This window comes from Podarcis raffonei, chromosome 2, assembly GCF_027172205.1.
Source record: "Podarcis raffonei isolate rPodRaf1 chromosome 2, rPodRaf1.pri, whole genome shotgun sequence".
In the NCBI taxonomy this organism is placed as follows: domain Eukaryota; kingdom Metazoa; phylum Chordata; class Lepidosauria; order Squamata; family Lacertidae; genus Podarcis; species Podarcis raffonei.
In genome coordinates this window covers 119514521-119533525 of record NC_070603.1, presented here as the reverse complement: position 1 = coordinate 119533525, position 19005 = coordinate 119514521, and the positions used below count along the sequence as shown (strand labels likewise).

At 44.5% G+C, this 19005-nt stretch overlaps 1 long non-coding RNA gene across 2 annotated transcripts; it reads right to left on the bottom strand.

Moving 5' to 3' along the window:
* Positions 1-435: 435 nt before the first annotated feature.
* LOC128409312 (uncharacterized) lies at positions 436-14267 on the bottom strand. Of its 2 annotated transcripts, none has more exons than XR_008329213.1 (3): positions 13996-14267; positions 11972-12044; positions 436-1388 (listed from the first exon to the last, which is right to left on the bottom strand). It is a non-coding gene; the product is annotated as an uncharacterized LOC128409312 (long non-coding RNA). The 2 variants fall into 2 exon arrangements; XR_008329212.1 differs by lacking the exon at positions 436-1388 and adding an exon at positions 8596-9614.
* Positions 14268-19005: the final 4738 nt, after the last annotated feature.

The window sequence follows — 19005 nt, the reverse complement described above, 5'->3', positions numbered from 1 at the left end:
AGCTATCCCTCATTCTGAGGAAACCGAGCCCTCGGTAGGCGCATGGAACCCCTGGGAATACCGCACCACTTGGAGATTGGGTGTGGGTGCAATAAATGGGCACACCTTAAATGTGTGGTGTGAACAAACACAGCCCTCATTTCTCACTTGCAGAGGGTGAGTGAAAAAGATGGTGTGGACTGTTGCTCCAGCTATTGAAAGGATTCCTTTCTGCTGTTTCAGTTGATACCGGAAGAGAAGGAAGAAGAGCCTGCAAATCTCCCTGATGCAGGCCAGGCTCCAGTTTTAGTTGAGCAGAGGCAGCTGCAGAAGGAGAACGAGGAGGGCATGATTGTAGGCAAGTTCCGTCTTCCCCTACCCATTTGTCCTCCCCCCCCCTTTGACTAAAGCCCTACCGTTTATATCTCACCTCTTTGCATATCCCCTCCCCCTGCAGTTCACCTGGGTCAGCCACCTGTTCCTCATGCTTTGGTTGGCATGGCCACCTACTGGTTACCACATGAACTGCAGAGCGTGAAAATACCTTCCATTCTTATGTACGGTATCTAGGAAGGCAAGATAATCTGGAATTGTGCCAATGCATTCAGAATACCTGATTATCTTCCATAAGAAAATAAAACCCTGTCTTGGGTTTGACAAGGACGTGGATCCTAATTGTTCCACCAGAGCACGCAAACCAACAAACACATCAAACTTCAGCAGTATAAAAAAGGTAAAGGGACCCCTGACCATTAGGTCCAGTCGTTACCGATTCTGGGGTTGCGGCGCTCATCTCGCTTTATTGGCCGAGGGAGCTGGCGTACAGCTTCCAGGTCATGGGGCCAGCTTGACTAAGCCACTTCTGGCGAACCAGAGCAGAGCACGGAAACGCCGTTTACCTTACCGCCAGAGCGGTGCCTATTTATCTACTTGCACTTGGGCGTGCTTTCGAACTAGTAGGTTGGCAGGAGCAGGGACTGAGCAACAGGAGCTCACCCCATCACAGGGATTCAAACCGCTGACCTTCTGATCGGCAAGGCCTAGGCTCTGTGGTTTAACCCACAGTGCCACCCGCATATACTGTTGTTTAATTCTAGTAAACTACCGGTCATTCTTAAACCATTAATATTCCCTTCAATCTCTTAAGCGCCTGCTTTAGAGGAAAGGAAAGATCTGCTTGGTAAGGTGTCTTTCAGCAGCATATTCTAACAGACATAGGGGGAAATAAATAACTTGCACTATGGGAGATAGCCAATTTCAATGAATGAAATGACACATTTAGTGGAGAGCCAACGGAAGCTTTCCTTCTCCTCTGGAGTCCCATCAAGACTTTCTCCCCTTGATTTCAGCAGGTGATATGCAGGTAACTGAGAATGAAGGAGAACGTTGTGCGATGTTGTCAACGGGGCCTGAGCACAAAGAGATGAACGAGAATGTTATGCAGAGAACTCAGGTGGAAGAGAGACCCTATCAATGCAGCCGATGTGGAAAAAGCTTCAAACACAAGCCGAACGTTTATGCACACCAAAGAGTTCACACAGGAGAGGCCCCCTATTTATGTATGTGGTGTGGGAAAAGCTATAAGACCAGCTCATCCCTTATGAGGCATGAAAGAAGTCACACGGGAGAGAAGCCCTATAAATGTGAGGAATGTGGAAGAAGCTTCAGTCGTAAGTCAGTCCTTGCCAAACACCAAGTAACCCACACTAAAGAGAAGCCTTATCAATGCTCAGAATGCGGGAAGAGCTTCAGACAAAAGTTCAGCTTGAAAGTACACCAGAGAACCCACACAGGGGAGAGGACATACAAATGCTCAGAATGTGGCAAGAGTTACCTTACTCAACCCAACGTTACGGTGCATCAAAGAATCCACACGGAAGAGAAGCCTTATAAATGCTCAGAATGTGGGCAGAGCTTCAATCAAAAGAGCAATTTGAAAGTACACCAGAGAACCCATGAAGTGGAGAAAACGTACAAACACTCAAAATGCGACAAGGACTTTACTTCTCCGTTTGATCTCATTAAACATAACAGGATGCACATTGAAGAAGGACCTCACAAATGCTCAGAATGCGGAGAGAGCTTCAGGTGCAGCACATCCCTTATGGCACATCAGAGAATTCATAGAGGAGAGGAGCCAGATTTTGGCCTGAGCCATGCTTCTGAACCAAGTCTTGTTGAACAAAATGTAACCCGCCCTGAAAAGAAATGTTTCGTATGTTCCATTTGTTCTAGAACATTTGAGTGCAGCGGAAGCCTTGGGTTACATCAACTGATGCATAAATAGGAGACATCGCAGAGCTTATCAGGCTGCAGCAAAACCCTATTTTAAATATTCAATTAATCAGCACAAGACAATTCCCACGAAATAACCCACAAATGTGGGGAAAGCTTTTATGATAGCGCACTCATTTCACGTCAGTTTAATCGGCACAAGACAGCAATGGAGAGGCAGAGAGATCTTGCAAATGCTTCTGTTTCTCCATTCTTCTACTTCAGTGTATTACTCCAATCACTGGTACTTCTTTTTAAATGCATGTTTTACTTGGCACTTGCTTCTGTAAGTATTTTAATGTGTTTCCTGTATTCACGAATAAAGTTTGTAGGTTTTTACTCCTTTTGCTTCTCTTTTTATTACTCTTGCTCCCTGTCGAGGTTGCAGTTTTAAACATACTGCTGTGGTTATGAAATAATTTAATAAACAGCTTTCCTCATTGCACATGGTTGTGGAAGCTCTGGCTTGTAATGCAATCTGTCTTCTCCAAGCCAGTCCTACTTTTCTTTTTTTAAAAAAAGTTCATATGTGGACAATATATAAAAATTAAATTTAAATGTTAAAAAACAACAGGTAAAGGTAAAGGGACCCCTGACCATTAGGTCCAGTCGTGACCGACTCTGGGGTTGCGGCGTTCATCTCGCTTTACTGGCCGAGGGAGCAGGCGTACAGCTTCTGGTTCATGTGGCCAGCATGACGAAGCCACTTCTGGCAAACCAGAGCAGCGCACGGAAACGCTGTTTACCTTCCCGCCGGAGCGGTACCTATTTATCTACTTGCACTTTGACGTGATTTCGAACTGCTAGGTGGGCGGGAGCTGGGACCGAACAACGGGAGCTCACCCCATTGCGGGGATTCAAACCGTGACCTTCTGATCGGCAAGTCCTAGGCTCTGTGGCTTAACCCACAGCGCCACCAGTGTCCCTTTAAAAACAAAACATAACAGGAAGGCTATAAATCAAAGTGCAGGAGGGGAAAGAGGGAATCTTGGACTCTCAGCTGCCTGGTTGTTGGTCTTAGGTCAGTTTTCCTCCCTGTGAACTTCATTTCCCAGCAGCCTTTGCAAAACTTTCTGAAATTACCAGCAGCTGGCCCTATTTACCTGAGCATGTGCACAGCTGGGGGAGAATAAGTCTGGGATGCAGCAGGCGAGTCATAATGCAGCACCACCTGTGTAAAGCTCAAGAGAAAATATCATGGGATCCTGTAGGAGAAGCTTATCGTAGATTTCCCATTTCTGCTCTGCTTCCTGGGAGCTGACATCCTAGTTTTTAGTATTTCAGCCCTGCAGTGGTGTTTTGGGGCTGAATTGTAGACCTACTTTCCTGGGTGAGCTAAAGGAATTCTTTCATTTCTCCAGAGAAAAAGAGAAGCTGAACAAGTGAGTTGCCTGATGGTGGGGATGCAAATTGGTGAGGAAAGGGTTGTTGCAACAGGCAACAGACTTTAGTTCATACGCACTATACTGAAAAGAAAAAGCCATGAAGGGGGTGAATGTATCCGGGAATGTGAGATCAGTAGTGAGGAGGGGTTTTCCAATTTAGTTTGAGTTTCCTTTTCTTCTTGCTCGATCATTTTCAGAAAAGGAGCTTTGGCACTCAATGTTTCCATCACTAGATGTGCCCTTGAAGCAGGAATAGCCCTAATTTTTTTAGGCTGCACTTTGGGGCAGCTGGAGCTCAAAGTCCCTGCCAGGAAGTAGGGCCATCCTTTGGAGTAGGTGTGCTTTGCCGGTGTAAAAAATGACCACATTCACGTCATCCTTTAAAAGGTACCTCTTTAAACAGTCCTGGCTTCCTGCAAAGAATACGGGGAGCTGTACCTTGATAAAAGTGCAGGAGACTTCCGCAATTCCTTTCACAGAACTGCAGTTTCCAGCGTGGTTTAACAATCAGTCCCACTTCCCAGAGAACTCTGTGCATTGTAGCTGTGTGAGGAGAATAGCAGGAGTCTCTTCACAACCCTCTGCGCTCTTACCAAACTACAGCTCCCCGAGTTCTTTGGGGGAAACCAGGACTGTTTAAAGTGGTATTCTACTGTTTTAAGATGGATGGTGGGAATGTGGCTAAACAGGAACCATTCTTTGCAAGCTAACATGATCCAAGACTTGCTCACACTACTTCTCCTATGTCTTCCACTTGTCTCGTGCTTTATACGCTTGGGTCTGATGAGTTTTTTGTTTCACTTTTCTTGGGGAAACCCATTATTTACCGCTGAATCAGAACAAATGGGGTTTGTTGCGATTCACTGTTAAACAGCCAGGTTTTCCCAGGAAAAACAGGAGGGTGAATGAAAACCCTTCCACGCTGATGCCCAGAAAAGAAAGGTCCGTCAGAAGTGTGTAAGAGCCCTTATTTGGAGCTGAAGTTTTGATGGACTAGAGAAGCCCCTTCATCATTTACAGGGACTGCAGGGATATGCAGACAGAGGGTGTATTGAACCTTTGGTCCTCTGGATGTTACTGAATTACAACTCCCATCAGCCCCAGCCAGGGATGGTGGGTGTTGTAGTCCAGCACCATCCAGGGGGCCCAAAACTTCCACCGCACCCAGCGTTTATTTCATTCGTTCATTTTAATAACTTATATACCACTTGCTGCTGTTGTTTATTCATGTCCGACTCTTCGTGACCCCCTGGACCAGAGCACACCAGGCACTCCTGTCTTCCACTGCCTCCCACAGTTTAGTCAAACTCATGCTGGTAGCTTCGAGAACACTGTCCAACCATCTCGTCCTCTATCGTCCCCTTCTCCTTGTGCCCTCCATCTTTCCCAACATCAGGGTCTTTTCCAGGGAGTCTTCTCTTCTCATGAGGTGGCCAAAGTATTGGAGCCTCAGCTTCACAATCTGTCCTTCCAGTGAGCACTCAGGGCTGATTTCCTTCAGAATGGATGCGTTTGATCTTCTTGCAGTCCATGGGACTCTCAAGAGTCTCCTCCAGCACCATAATTCAAAAGCATCAATTCTTCGGCAATCAGCCTTCTTTATGGTCCAACTCTCACTTCCATACATCACTACTGGGAAAACCATGGCTTTAACTATATGGACCTTTGTTGGCCAGGTGATGTCTCTGCTTTTTAAGATGCTGTCTAGGTTTATCATTACTTTTGTCCCAAAAAGCAGGCGTCTTTTAATTTCGTGACTGCTGTCACCATCTGCAGTGATCATGGAGCCCAAGAAAGTAAAATCTCTCACTGCCTCCATTTCTTCCCCATCTATTTGCCAGGAGGTGATGGGACCAGTGGCCATGTTGTTAGTTTTTTTATGTTGAGCTTCAGACCATATTTTGCACTCTCCTCTTTCACCCTCATTAAAAGGTTCTTTAATTCCTCCTCACTTTCTACCATCAAGGCTGTGTCATCTGCATATCTGAGGTCGTTGATATTTCTTCCGGCAATCTTAATTCCGGCTAGGGATTCATCCAGCCCAGCCTTTTGCATGATGAATTCTGCATATAAGTTAAATAAGCAGGGAGACAATATACAGCTTTGTCGTACTCCATTCCCAATTATGAACCAATCAGTTGTTCCGTATCCAGTTCTAACTTTAGCTTCTTGTCCCAAATAGAAATTTCTCAGGAGACAGATGAGGTGATCAGGCACTCCCATTTCTTTAAGAACTTGCCAAAGTTTGCTGTGGTCGACACAGTCAAAGGCATTTGCATAGTCAACGGAGAAGTAGATGTCTTTCTGGAACTCTTTAGCTTTCTCCGTAATCCAGCGCACTGCCTTGCCGTGGCAAAGGGGCTTGAATAACTCAGAGAAGCTAGGAGCTATGCCGTGCAGGGCCACCCAAGATGGACAGGTCATAGTGGAGAGTTTTGACCAAACGTGATCCACTTGGAGCAGGAACTGGCAAGCCATTCCAGTATCCCTGCCAAGAAAACCCCATGAACAAAGACAACAGGCTTATACAGTGGTACCTCGGGTTACATACGCTTCAGCTTAGACTCCGCTAACCCAGAATTAGTACCGTGGGTTAAGAACTTTGCCTCAGGATGAGAACAGAAATCGCACAATGATGGCGCAGCAGCAGCAGGTGGCCACATTAGCTAAAGTGGTGCTTCAGGTTAAGAACAGTTTCAGGTAACGAACGGACCTCCGGAACGAATTAAGTACGTAACCAAAGGTACAACTGTTCCACTTAGTACAACAAAATATTGAAGTGGTTCACACAATGTACAATGATGGCATCACAAACAAAAAGGAACGACAGAGCATCAAAATGCAATTAGAACCCATTAAGCAAAACATTAATACATTCATAGGGAAATAATGCCCGTGAATCTATTACATTGCTTCTATAAAAAAAGGCATAGTGCCCATGTATAAACCCTAAACTGTGGTTAAACTGCAGCTTGTTTCTTGCAAACAGTATAGGAAAAAATACAGCCATATATAGATGGGGGTTATGCAGTGGCGTAACGTGGGTTGTCAGCACCCGGGGCAAGACAAGTAATTTGCGCCCCCTTGTGTGAGAGAGAGTGAGTGAGCCAGGTAGGGGCAGAGAGCTGCGAGTGCAAGCGCCCACCCCCAGATGTTGCGCCCGGTGCGGCCGGCCCTCCCCTGCACCCCCCACGCTATGCCACTGGGGTTATGTTGTAGTGTATGGAGGAAGCCAGTTTAACGTGAGGCCCTTCCTCATAGCTCTCTGGGTGTGGGAATCTTCCTAATATCTTGGGGTGTCTCTGCTACATATCCTGTATTCTCTTACAGAGTTGGGAAACCTGTATCTGTGAACCATGGGGAACCAATGCCACAAGAAACCTGACTGGGAAGACATGGAACTCATTAATGAAGTGATAGAGGTGAAATAATCAAGAACTAAAGGCCAATGGCCCATCTAGTCCAGCATCCTCTTCTCCCAGTGGCCAAACAGGGGTACAAGAGCCCTCTCCTCTTCTGTGGTCTCCCCACACTTGTATTAAGAAAAAATTACTACCTCTAAGTGTGGAAGCAGGGGATAGCCATCATGGCTAGTAGTCATTGATAGACTTCTCCATGAATATTTTCAAGCCATCCAAGTTGGTGGCCATTTAGTTCCCATTTGCTAGTGTGCTGCCAGGGGGTGGGAGTGGGGCCAGGGGTTGAGTTCCCAGTCCCTCTAATGCTTGAGAAGGAGATGTGCAGGCCACAATAGATTAGATAAGGTTGCCTCTTCCATATGGCCTGAAGGCATCACTTGTGGAGTCCCTTGTTGAAGACTAGATTGAAGACTAAATCTAGTCTTCAACAAGGGACTCCACAAGTGATGCCTTCAGGGTCTGGAGGTCCTGGGGAGCGCTGGGGGTGCCAGTCTCAATATAGCTGCTATGGCGGGTGGAAGGAGCAAGACCCTTTAGGAGGCATTAATGCTGTGAGCCCCTCCATCAGAGGCTCAGGTTGCATAGATGTGTAAATAAACTATCGATCATTAAGATACCACACTCTCAGATGTCCCTCATTTTGAGGAAGCCGAACCCTCTGTAAGCTCCTGGAAACCTGGAATACCACACCATTTGGAGATTGGGTGTGTGTGCAATAAATGGGTATACTTTAAATGTGTGCTTTGTAAACAAGCACATCCCGGATTTCTCACTTGTAGAATGTGAGTGAAAGATAGAGATGATGGGAGGTTGTTGCTCCAGCTTGAACAATAGGCTCCTATTGAAATTATTCCTTTCTTCTGTTTCTGGTGATATAGGAGGAGAGGAAGGCGGCTGCAAATTTCTTCACTGCAGGCCAGGCTCCATCTTCAGTTGAGCAGAGGCAGCTGCAGAATGAAACCCAGGAGGAAGAGGATGATGGGGAGGGCAGGATTTGGGGTAAGTTCAGACTCCCCCTATCCTGCTATATGTGCCAAACCCACCCACCCCTTTGCCCTTCCCCCACACCTGACTAAAGCCCTCCTTTTATTTCTCACCCTCTTGCATATGCTTCCCCAGCTCACCTGGGCTGGCCAGCTGTTCCACATGCTTCGGTTGGCATGGCCACCTACTGGTCACCACATGAACTGCAGAGCGTGACAATACCTTACATTCTTATTTATCTAGGAAGGGAAGAAAACCAGGAATTGTGCCAATGCATTCACAATAAGTGATTTTGTTTCATAAGAAAATGAATCCCTGTCCCAGGTTATACAGGGACTTGTATCCTAATTGTTCTGCCAGAGCATGTAAACCAGCAAACACATCAAATTTCAGCAGTATACTGTTGTTTAATTCCAGTAAACTAATTCTGAAGCCATTAATATTCCCTTCACTCTCTTAAACTCCTGCTTTAGGGGAAAAGAAAAATCTGCTGGTCAAGGTGTCTTTCGGCAGCATATTCTAACAGACAAAGGGGAAATAAATAAGTCGCACTATGGGAGACAAACAATTTTAATGAATTCAATGACACCACAACACATTTAGGGGAGAGCCAAAGGACGGCTTGCTTCTCCTTTGCTGACCCATAAAGTATTTCTCGCCTTTATTTCAGCAGGTGATACGCAGGTAACTGAGAATGAAGGACAATGTTGTGTGGTATCATCAGTGGAGCCTGAGCACAAAGAGATGAACGGGAAGGGTATACAGGTAACTCAGGTGGAAGAGAGACCCTACCAATGCAGCCAATGTGGAAAAAGCTTCAAATACAAGTCAAAACTTCATCGACACCAAATAGTTCACACAGGAGAGACCCCCTATATATGCAAGCAGTGTGGGAAAAGCTATAAAAACAAGACGTCCCTTATTAGCCATGAGAGAAGTCACACGGGAGAGAAGGCCTATAAATGTGAGGTGTGTGATAAAAGCTTCAGGTACAAGCCAAACCTTGCCCTACACCAACTCAAGACCCATGGACTACATAGGGTTGACTCTTCCATATTGTTTTGTCTAGCCCTCAACAAAGGATTCTACATGTCTTCAGGGTCTGAAGGTCCTGGAGAGCGCTGGGGGTGCCCGCCTCAAAATAGCTGCTATGGCGGGTTGGAGAAGCAAGGCCCTTTGGGGGGGGCATTAATGCTGTGAACCCCTCCATCGGAGCTCAGGTTGCATAGATGTGTAAATAAACCATTTATTATCAAGATACCACTGTCTCAGCTATCCCTCATTCTGAGGAAACCGAGCCCTCGGTAGGCGCATGGAACCCCTGGGAATACCGCACCACTTGGAGATTGGGTGTGGGTGCAATAAATGGGCACACCTTAAATGTGTGGTGTGAACAAACACAGCCCTCATTTCTCACTTGCAGAGGGTGAGTGAAAAAGATGGTGTGGACTGTTGCTCCAGCTATTGAAAGGATTCCTTTCTGCTGTTTCAGTTGATACTGGAGGAGAAGGAAGAAGAGCCTGCAAATCTCCCTGATGCAGGCCAGGCTCCAGTTTTAGTTGAGCAGAGGCAGCTGCAGAAGGAGAACGAGGAGGGCATGATTGTAGGCAAGTTCCGTCTTCCCCTACCCCTTTGTCCTCCCCGCCCACTTGACTAAAGTTCCTCCCTTTTATATCTCACCTCCTTGCATATCCCCCCCCCGCAGTACACCTGGGTCAGCCACCTGTTCCTCATGCTTTGGTTGGCATGGCCACCTACTGGTCACCATATGAACTGCAGAGAGTGATAATACCTTACATTCTTATTTATCTTGGAAGACAAGAAAATCAGGAATTGTGCCAATGCATTCACAATAAGTGATTTTGTTTGTTTCATAAGAAAATAAATCCCTGTCCCAGGTTATACAAGCACTTGTATCCTAATTGCTCCGCCAGAGTATGCAAACCAAGAAACACATCAAATTTCAGCAGTATACTGTTGTTTAATTCCAGTAAAGGGATGCGGGTGGCGCTGTGGGCTAAACCACAGAGCCTAGGACTTGCCGATCAGAAGGTCAGTGGTTTAAATTCCCGCGACGGGGTGAGCTCCCATTGCTCGGTCCCTGCTCCTGCCAACCTAGCAGTTCGAAAGGACGTCAAAGTGCAAGTAGATAAATAGGTACTGCTGCAGTGGGAAGGTAAACGGCGTTCTCGTGCGCTGCTCTGGTTCGCCAGAAGCGGCTTAGCCATGCTGGCCACATGACCCGGAAGCTGTATGCTGTCTCCCTCAGCCAATAAAGCGAGATGAGCGCCGCAACCCCAGAGGCGGTCACGACTGGACCTAATGGTCAGGGGTCCCTTTACCTTTACCTAATTCCAGTAAGCTACCGGTAATTCTTAAGCCATTAATATTCCCTTCAATCTCTTAAGCTCCTGCTTTAGAGGAAAGGAAAGATCTGCTGGGCAAGGTGTCTTTCAGCAGGATATCCCAACAGACATAGGGGAAATAAATAACTCGCACTATGGGAGACAGACAATTTCAATCAATGAAATGAGACATTTAGTAGAGAGCCAACGGAAGCTTTCCTTCTCCTCTGGAGTCCCATCAAGACTTTCTCCCCTTTATTTCAGCAGATGATATGCAGTTAACTGAGAATGAAGGAGAAGGTTGTGCGACGTTGTCAACGGGGCCTGAGCCCAAAGAGATGAACGAGAATGTTATACAGGGAACTCAGGTGGAAGAGAGACCCTATCAATGTAGCCAATGTAGAAAAAGCTTCAAACACAGGTCGAACCTTTATCGACACCAAAGAGTTCACACAGGAGAGGCCCCCTATTTATGTATGTGGTGTGGGAAAAGCTATAAGACCAGCTCATCCCTTGTTCTGCATGAAAGAAGTCACACGGGAGAGAAGCCCTATAAATGTGAGGAATGTGGAAGAAGCTTCAGTCATAGATCAAACCTTGCCTCGCACCAAGTAACCCACACTAAAGAGAAGCCTTATAAATGTTCAGAATGCGGGCAGAGCTTCAGTCAAAAGTTCAACTTGAAAATACACCAGAGAACCCACACAGGGGAAAGGCCATACAAATGCTCAGAATGTGGCAAGTGTTACATTACCCGATCCAACCTTAGGAAGCATGAAAGAATCCACACGAAAGAGAAGCCTTAAAAATGCTCAAAATGTGGTCAGAGCTTCGATCATAGCACACATCTCAACACACACCAGAGAACCCATGAAGTGGAGAAAACATACAAATGCTCAAAATGCGACAAGGCTGCAGCAAGACCCTTTTTAAAATATCTAATTAATCAGCACAAAACAATTCCCACAAAATAACCCACAAATTTGGGGAAAGCTTTTATGATAGCGCACTCATTTCACGTCAGTTTAATCGGCACAAGACAGCAATGGAGAGGCAGAGAGATCTTGCAAATGCTTCTGTTTCTCCATTCTTCTACTTCAGTGTATTGCTCCAATCCCTGGTACTTCTTTTTAAATGCATGTTTTACTTGGTACTTGCTTCTATAAGTATTTTAATGTGTTTGTTGTATTCACGAATAAATTTTGTAGGTTTTTACCCCTTTTGCTTCTCATTTTATTACTCTCGCTCCCTGTCGAGGTTGCAGTTTTAAACATACTGTAACGACGTTTATTAAACAGCTTTTCTCATTGCACATGGCTGTAGAACCTCTGGCCTGTGGGCCAATCTGTCTTCCCTAAGCCATGCCTTATTATTTTTAATGTGGAAAATATATATGAAAATAAATTTTGGATTTAAATTTTAAAAGAGAACAGGAAGGCTAGGAATCAAAATGCAAGAGGAGAGAGAGGGAATTTTTCTCAGCTGCCCTGTTGCTGGTCTTGGCTCAGTTTTCCTCCCTGTGAACTTCATTTCCCAGCAGCCTTTGCAAATCCCTCAGAAACAATCGGCAGCTGGCCCCATTTACCTGAGCATGTGCACAGCTGGGGGAGAAGAAGTCTGGGATGCAGGAGGCGAGTCATAAATTCAGCACCACCTGTCTAGAGCTCAAGAGAAAACATCATGGTATCTTGTAGGAGAAGCTTAACATAGAGTTCCCATTTCTGCTCTGCTTCCTGGGTGCTGACATCCTAGTTTTTAATCTTCCAACCCCAGAGTGAGTGCTGCATTGGGGCTGGATAGTAGACCCATTTTCCTTTCTACTTTCCTGGGTGAGTTGAAGGGATTCTTTCATTTCTTCAGAGGAGGATGGAAGCTGAATCTGGGAGGTGCCTAGTGGTGGAGTGGAATTTGGTGAGGAAAGTGTTGTTGCAACAGGCAACAGACTCTGGTTCAAACCCACAATGTTTAGAAGAAAAGGGCGTTCCTGTACAGGTTTCCAAACTTTTCATGTTGGTGACAACGCCTTTTAGACATGTATCATTTTTCAACGCAGCAATTCAGTTTTTCTAGCAAACTGCAGTTTAAACTAACCCCTTTCCAGCCCCAGGAGGAGCATGGAAGAATTTGCACAATATACCTACATACTTCAGCCAACACACTATTGTGTGGCAACACACAGTTTAGAAAGCTCTGGTTTATGTATCTGGGAGTGGGAGGCGGAAGGAGGGCCTTTCCCGAGTTTAGTTTCAGTTTCAGTTTCCCTTCTTTCTTCCTTTATCATCTTCTGTAAAGGATCTTTGGCATTCAATGTTTCCTTTTGGAGGTGTCCTTGAAGCAGAAATATTAGGTTTGGAGACCGCACTGCTGGGGAGCTGGACCTCAAAGTCCCTGCCAGGAAGCCGCAGCATCCTTAGGAGGAGGTGTACTTTGCCAGTGTAAAAAAATGACCACATTAATGCCATACTTTTAAAGGTACCTCTTTAAACAGTCCTGGCTTCCTCCAAGCATTCATTTCATTCATTCATTTTACTAACGTATATATCGCTTGGTACAGCAAAATATTGAAGCAGTTCACACAATGTACAATTGTAGCCTTATTAGAAATGCTCCCTTGGAGGAGGAAAAATGAGGATTTTGGGTCCCGTTTCAAACTGACTGCACAGAAACCCATTCCTTCCCCCTTCACAATGATCCCATCACAAGCCAAAAGCAAGTACAGATTCTCAAAACACAGTAAGAACCAATCAATCAAAACATTAAGACTGGAATAATGCCTGTGGTCTATTTCAATGCTTCTTTAGAAAAAGGCCTAGGGCCCATATTTAAACCCGTATTTGCGGTTGATCTTAACTACTGCTTGTTCCTTACAAACTGCATAGAAAAGAATACAGTGGTACCTCGGGTTAAGTACTTATTTCGTTCCGGAGGTCTATTCTTAACCTGAAACTGTTCTTAACCTGAAGCACCACTTTAGCTAATGGGGCCTCCCGCTGCCACTGAGCTGCCGGAGCACAATTTCTTTTCTCATCCTGAAGCATAGTTCTTAACCCGAGGTACTATTTCTGGGTTAGTGGAGTCCGTAACCTGAAGCATATGTAACCCGAGGTACCACTGTACATGCACAAATAGATGAGGGTCATGGTGTAGTGTTTGGAGGAAATCTGCTTAACGCAGGCATCCCCAAACTCGGCCCTCCAGATGTTTTGGAACTACAATTACCATCATCCCTGACAACTGGTCTTGTTAACTAGGGATGGTGGGAGTTGTAGTCCCAAAACATCAGGAGGGCCAAGTTTGGGGATGCCTGGCTTAACGCGAGGCCCTTCCTCATAGCTCTCTGGGTGTGGGAATATCCCTAATATATTGGGTGTCTCCGTTACATATCCCGCATTCTCTTCCAGGGTTGAGAGACCTGTATCTGTGACCCATGGAGGACCATGACTCTATGAATCCTCACTGGCAGTGCTTTTTTGCGGGGGACGCAGAGGTATGCATACCCCTAAACATTTTGTGAATCCAAGTCTGGCCTCATTACGGGGCAGTATTTCAATATGAGTAGGAAAATGAGAGTACCCCTAAACATTTTTCAAGGAAAAAAACACTGCTTACTGGTATGAAGAACTGGGAGACATCGAAGTCATGCTCTCCTTCCAGGTTAAATGATTAAGAAGCAGAGGCCAATGGCCCATCTAGTCCAGCATCCTGTTCTCTCAGTGGCCAAACTGATGCCTGTGGGGAAACATGCAAGTACAAGAGCTCTCTCCTCTTCTGTGGTCCCCCAAAACTCATATTCAGATGCATTACCTCCTCTGACTGGGGAGACAGAACAGAGCCGTCATGGCTAGTAGCTGTTGACAGCCTTCACTTCCATGAAAATAATAATAATAATAATAATAATAATAATAATAATAATAATAATAATACAGTGGTGCCCCGCAAGACGAATGCCTCGCAAGACGAAAAACTCGCTAGACGAAAGGGTTTTCCGTTTTTTGAGTCGTTCCGCAAGACGAATTTCCCTATGGGCTTGCTTCGCAAGACGAAACGTCTTGCGAGTTCTTGCGAGTTTGTTTCCTTTTTCTTAAAGCCACTAAGCGGCTAAGCCGTTAATAGCCGTGCTTCGCAAGACGAAAAAACTGCAAGACGAAGAGACTCGCGGAACGGATTAATTTCGTCTTGCGAGGCACCACAGTAATAACAACAACAACAACAACAAAAACAACAACAAAAACAACAACAACAATAATAATAACAAAACAACAACAAAACAACAATTATTATTATTATTATTATTATTATTATTATTATTATTATTATTATTTATTTGTACCCCGCCCATCTGGTTGGGGTTCTCCAGCCACTCTGCGCGGCTTCCAACAAAGATTAAAAATACATTTAAATGTCACACATTAAAAACTGCCCTGAACAGGGCTGCCTTCAGATGTCTTCTAAATGTCAGGTACTTGTTTATCTCTTTGACATCTGATGGGAGGGCGTTCCACAGGGCGGGTGCCACTACCGAGAAGGCCCTCTGCCTGGTTCTCTGTAACTTGGCTTCTCGCAGTGAGGGAACCGCCAGAAGGCCCTCGGCGCTGGATCTCAGCGTCTGGGCAGAACGATGGGGGTGGAGACGGTCCTTCAGATATACTGGGCTGAGGCCAATCATATTTTAAAGGGATCTAAATTGGTGGGCGTTTAGTTAACACTGGCTGTTATGCTGCCAGAGGGTTGGTTGTGGGGCCACGGGTTGAGCTCTGTGGCAGACCCACCCACTTACTACCAATTAATAGTGCGGTGGACTCACCCCACTAACTTCAGGCTACCAGAAGTATCCCAGGAACAGTCCCCGGATTTACAAATCAGTCCCCTGACGAAATCCTATCATTCCTATTGAAATTGAAAAGTGTCCGTGGATTCATTGAAAAAAATCTGGCAATCTTACGCTAACTGCCCCCCATTAAATATAGCACACACTCTTCAACGTATGCCAATTGCACAAATTTCTGTGATTAACCACAGTTTGTCCTGTGGGGGTCTAGTGTGAGGGAAAACGTAGTAGATTAGAGTCTCGGGCAGGACTTGCTCAAACACGCATGAAAAGTTTTATTAAACTGAAAGAAGTTTGTGAAATAAAGTGGGTCAGGAAATCCATTCTTTCAAGTAAAAGTTAACTTTTATAAAGATGCCACAGGCTTAAACATAATGCTCTAGGCACCGCTCTTCTTAAACTTTGGTTGCTAAAAATCAGTTGGTACACTTCAGTTAGATGTTTAGGTTCTAGAAAAGGTGGTAAAAGGCTGGGTTCAGTTTCTGCTACTTAGTTATGACAGGTGGTTCAGTTAAATACATTTAATATAGCACAGCTTCCTTTGCAGATTAATACTTTGGTCCATGAGTGAGGGGCACTTTTCTTCAGTTACATACTCTCTTAATCATCTCATTCCTGAGGTATTCCAAATGGAATAATAGACCCAGGGGACTGGTTTAGGAGTCTTCTTTACCTAGAAGAATTCGAGACCCGTGGAGTCTGTATTCCCACAGCTTCTCCCTCCTCCTGGCTCAGTCTCAGCCCTTCCAGAACATTCCTGTCTGTATACATTTCCCAAAGCCTCAACAATTTCTCCTTATATGTAAAGCTATGAGGCTCTGTCCTCTTGCTAACATCCTCAGTGTGGATGTTCAACTCAAATATGTTTTTTTTAAAAAAATAAGATATTTATTTGCATTTCTCAAAAGACATAGGTTTACATAATTAAAAAAAGTTAAAACAGTGGTTAACATACTAAAAAGAAAACATAGAGAAAAAGAAGAAAAGAAAAAATACAAAGTTCAAAAAACAAATAGCTAAGAAAAGATAAAAAATCCATTTTTCAATAACTTTAAGTTCATTTGCTTATTTCCTTGACCTCCTCACACCTCCCCTTTTTGTGTTCCCATTTACATAATCAATTCAGCAAATCCTTACCCTCTTTCATTTATCTTAACTCTATATCTTAACCTATTATGACTATGCATTTTCATCCATTATCAATCCATATTTGCATATTCTTATTAACCTTGTTACCAATACCACTTATTTTCAATCCAACATCATTTTAACATTCATTAATTTTACAATATTTCTGCAGGTAGTCTTTAAATTTCTTCCAATCTTCTTCCACCAACTCTTCTCCCTGGTCTCAGATTCTGCCAGTCATTTCTGCCAATTCCATATAGTCCATCACCTTCATCTGCCACTCTTCCAGCGTGGGTAAATCTTGTGTCTTCCAATACTTTGCAATAAGTATTCTTGCTGCTGTTGTTGCATACATAAAGAAAGTTCTATCCTTCTTTGGCACCAATTGGCCGACTATGCCCAGGAGAAAGGCCTCTGGTTTCTTCAGGAAGGTATATTTAAATACCTTTTTCATTTCATTATAGATCATCTCCCAGAAAGCCTTAATCTTTGGGCACGTCCACCAAAGGTGAAAGAATGTACCTTCAGTTTCTTTACATTTCCAACATTTATTATCGGGCAAATGATAGATTTTTGCAAGCTTGACTGGTGTCATGTACCACCTGTAAATCATTTTCATAATATTCTCTCTTAAGGCATTACATGCCGTAAATTTCATACCTGTGGTCCACAACTGTTCCCAGTCAGCAAACATAACATTATGTCCAAGATTCTGTGCCCATTTAATCATAGCAGATTTAACCGTCTCATCCTGAGTGTTCCATTTTAACAGCAAGTTATACATTCTTGAAAGTATCTTAGTTTTGGGATCTAACAATTCTGTTTCCAACTTTGATTTTTCCACCTGGAAGCCAATTTTTTGGTCCAGATTATAAGCCTCTCTTATTTGATAATCCCCTTCATGGATCACTGCCTTGCCATGGCGAAGGGGCTTGAAGAACTCAGAGAAGCTATGAACTATGCCGAGCAGGGCACCCAAGATGAACAGGTCATAGTGGAGAGTTTTGACCAAACGTGATCCACCTGGAGGAGGAACCGGCAAGCCACTCCAGTATCCCTGCCAAGAAAACTCCATGGACAAAGACAACAGGCATATAAAGGTTATGACGCTGGAAGATGAGCCCCTCAGGTCGGAAGGCGTCCAACATGCTACTGGGGAAGAGCAGAGGGCAAGTACAAGTAGATCCAGAGCTGATGAAACGGCTGGGCCAAAGCCAAAAGGACGCTCAGTTGCGGATATGCCTGGAAGCGAAAGGAAAGTCCAATGCTGTAAAGAAAAATATTGCATAGGAACCTGGAATGTAAGAACCATGAACCTGGGTAAGTTGGAGGTGGTCAAAAATGAGATGGCAAGAATAAATATTGACATCCTGGGCATCAGTGAACTAAAATGGACGGGAATGGGTTAATTCAGTTCGGATGACCATCATATCTACTACTGTGGGCAAGAAACCCGTAAAAGAAATGGAGTGGCCCTCATAGTCAACAAAAGAGTGGCAAAAGCTGTACTGGGATGCAATCTCAAAAATGATAGAATGATCTCGATACGAATCCAAGGCAGACCTTTTAACATCACAGTAATCCAAGTTTATGCACCAACTACTGGTGCTGAAGAAACTGAAATAGACCAATTCTATGAAGACTTACAACACCTTATAGAAGTGACACCAAAGAAGGATGTTCTTCTCATTATAGGGGATTGGAATGCTAAAGTAGGGAGTCAAGAGATAAAAGGAACAACTGGCAAGTTTGGCCTTGGAGATCAAAACGAAGCAGGGCAAAGGCTAATAGAGTTCTGTCAAGAGAACAAGCTGGTCATCACAAACACGCTTTTCCAACAACACAAGAGACGACTCTACACATGGACATCACCAGATGGGCAGCATCGAAATCAGATTGATTATATTCTCTGCAGCCAAAGATGGAAAAGCTCTATACAGTTAGCAAAAACAAGACCTGGAGCTGACTGTGGCTCAGATCATCAGCTTCTTATAGCAAAATTCAAGCTTAAACTGAAGAAAGTAGGAAAAACAACTTGGCCGGTAAGATACAATCTAAGTCAAATACACAGTGTGAATACACAGTGGAAGTGAGGAACAGGTTTAAGGATTTAGATTTGGTGGACAGAGTGCCTGAAGAACTATGGATGGAGGCTCGTAACATTATACAGGAGGCAGCAACTAAAACCATCCCAATGAAAAGGAAATGCAAGAAAGCAAAGTGGCTGTCCAATGAGGCCTTACAAATAGCGGGGGAGAGAAGGCAAGCAAAATGCGAGGGAGATAGTGAAAGATACAGGAAATTGAATGCAGATTTCCAAAGAATAGCAAGGAGAGACAAGAAGACCTTCTTAAACGAGCAATGCAAAGAAATAGAGGAAAGCAATAGAATGGGAAGAACCAGAGATCTGTTCAAGAAAATTGGAGATATGAAAGGAACATTTCGTACAAAGATTTCCATAATAAAGGACAAAAGTGGAAAGGACCTAACAGAAGCAGAAGACATCAAGAAGAGGTGGCAAGAATACACAGAGGAATTATACCAGAAAGAAATGGATGTCTCGTATACCCCAGGTAGTGTGGTTGCTGACCTTGAGCCAGACATCCTGGAGAGTGAAGTCAAATGGGCCTTAGAAAGCACTGCAAATAACAAGGCCAGTGGAA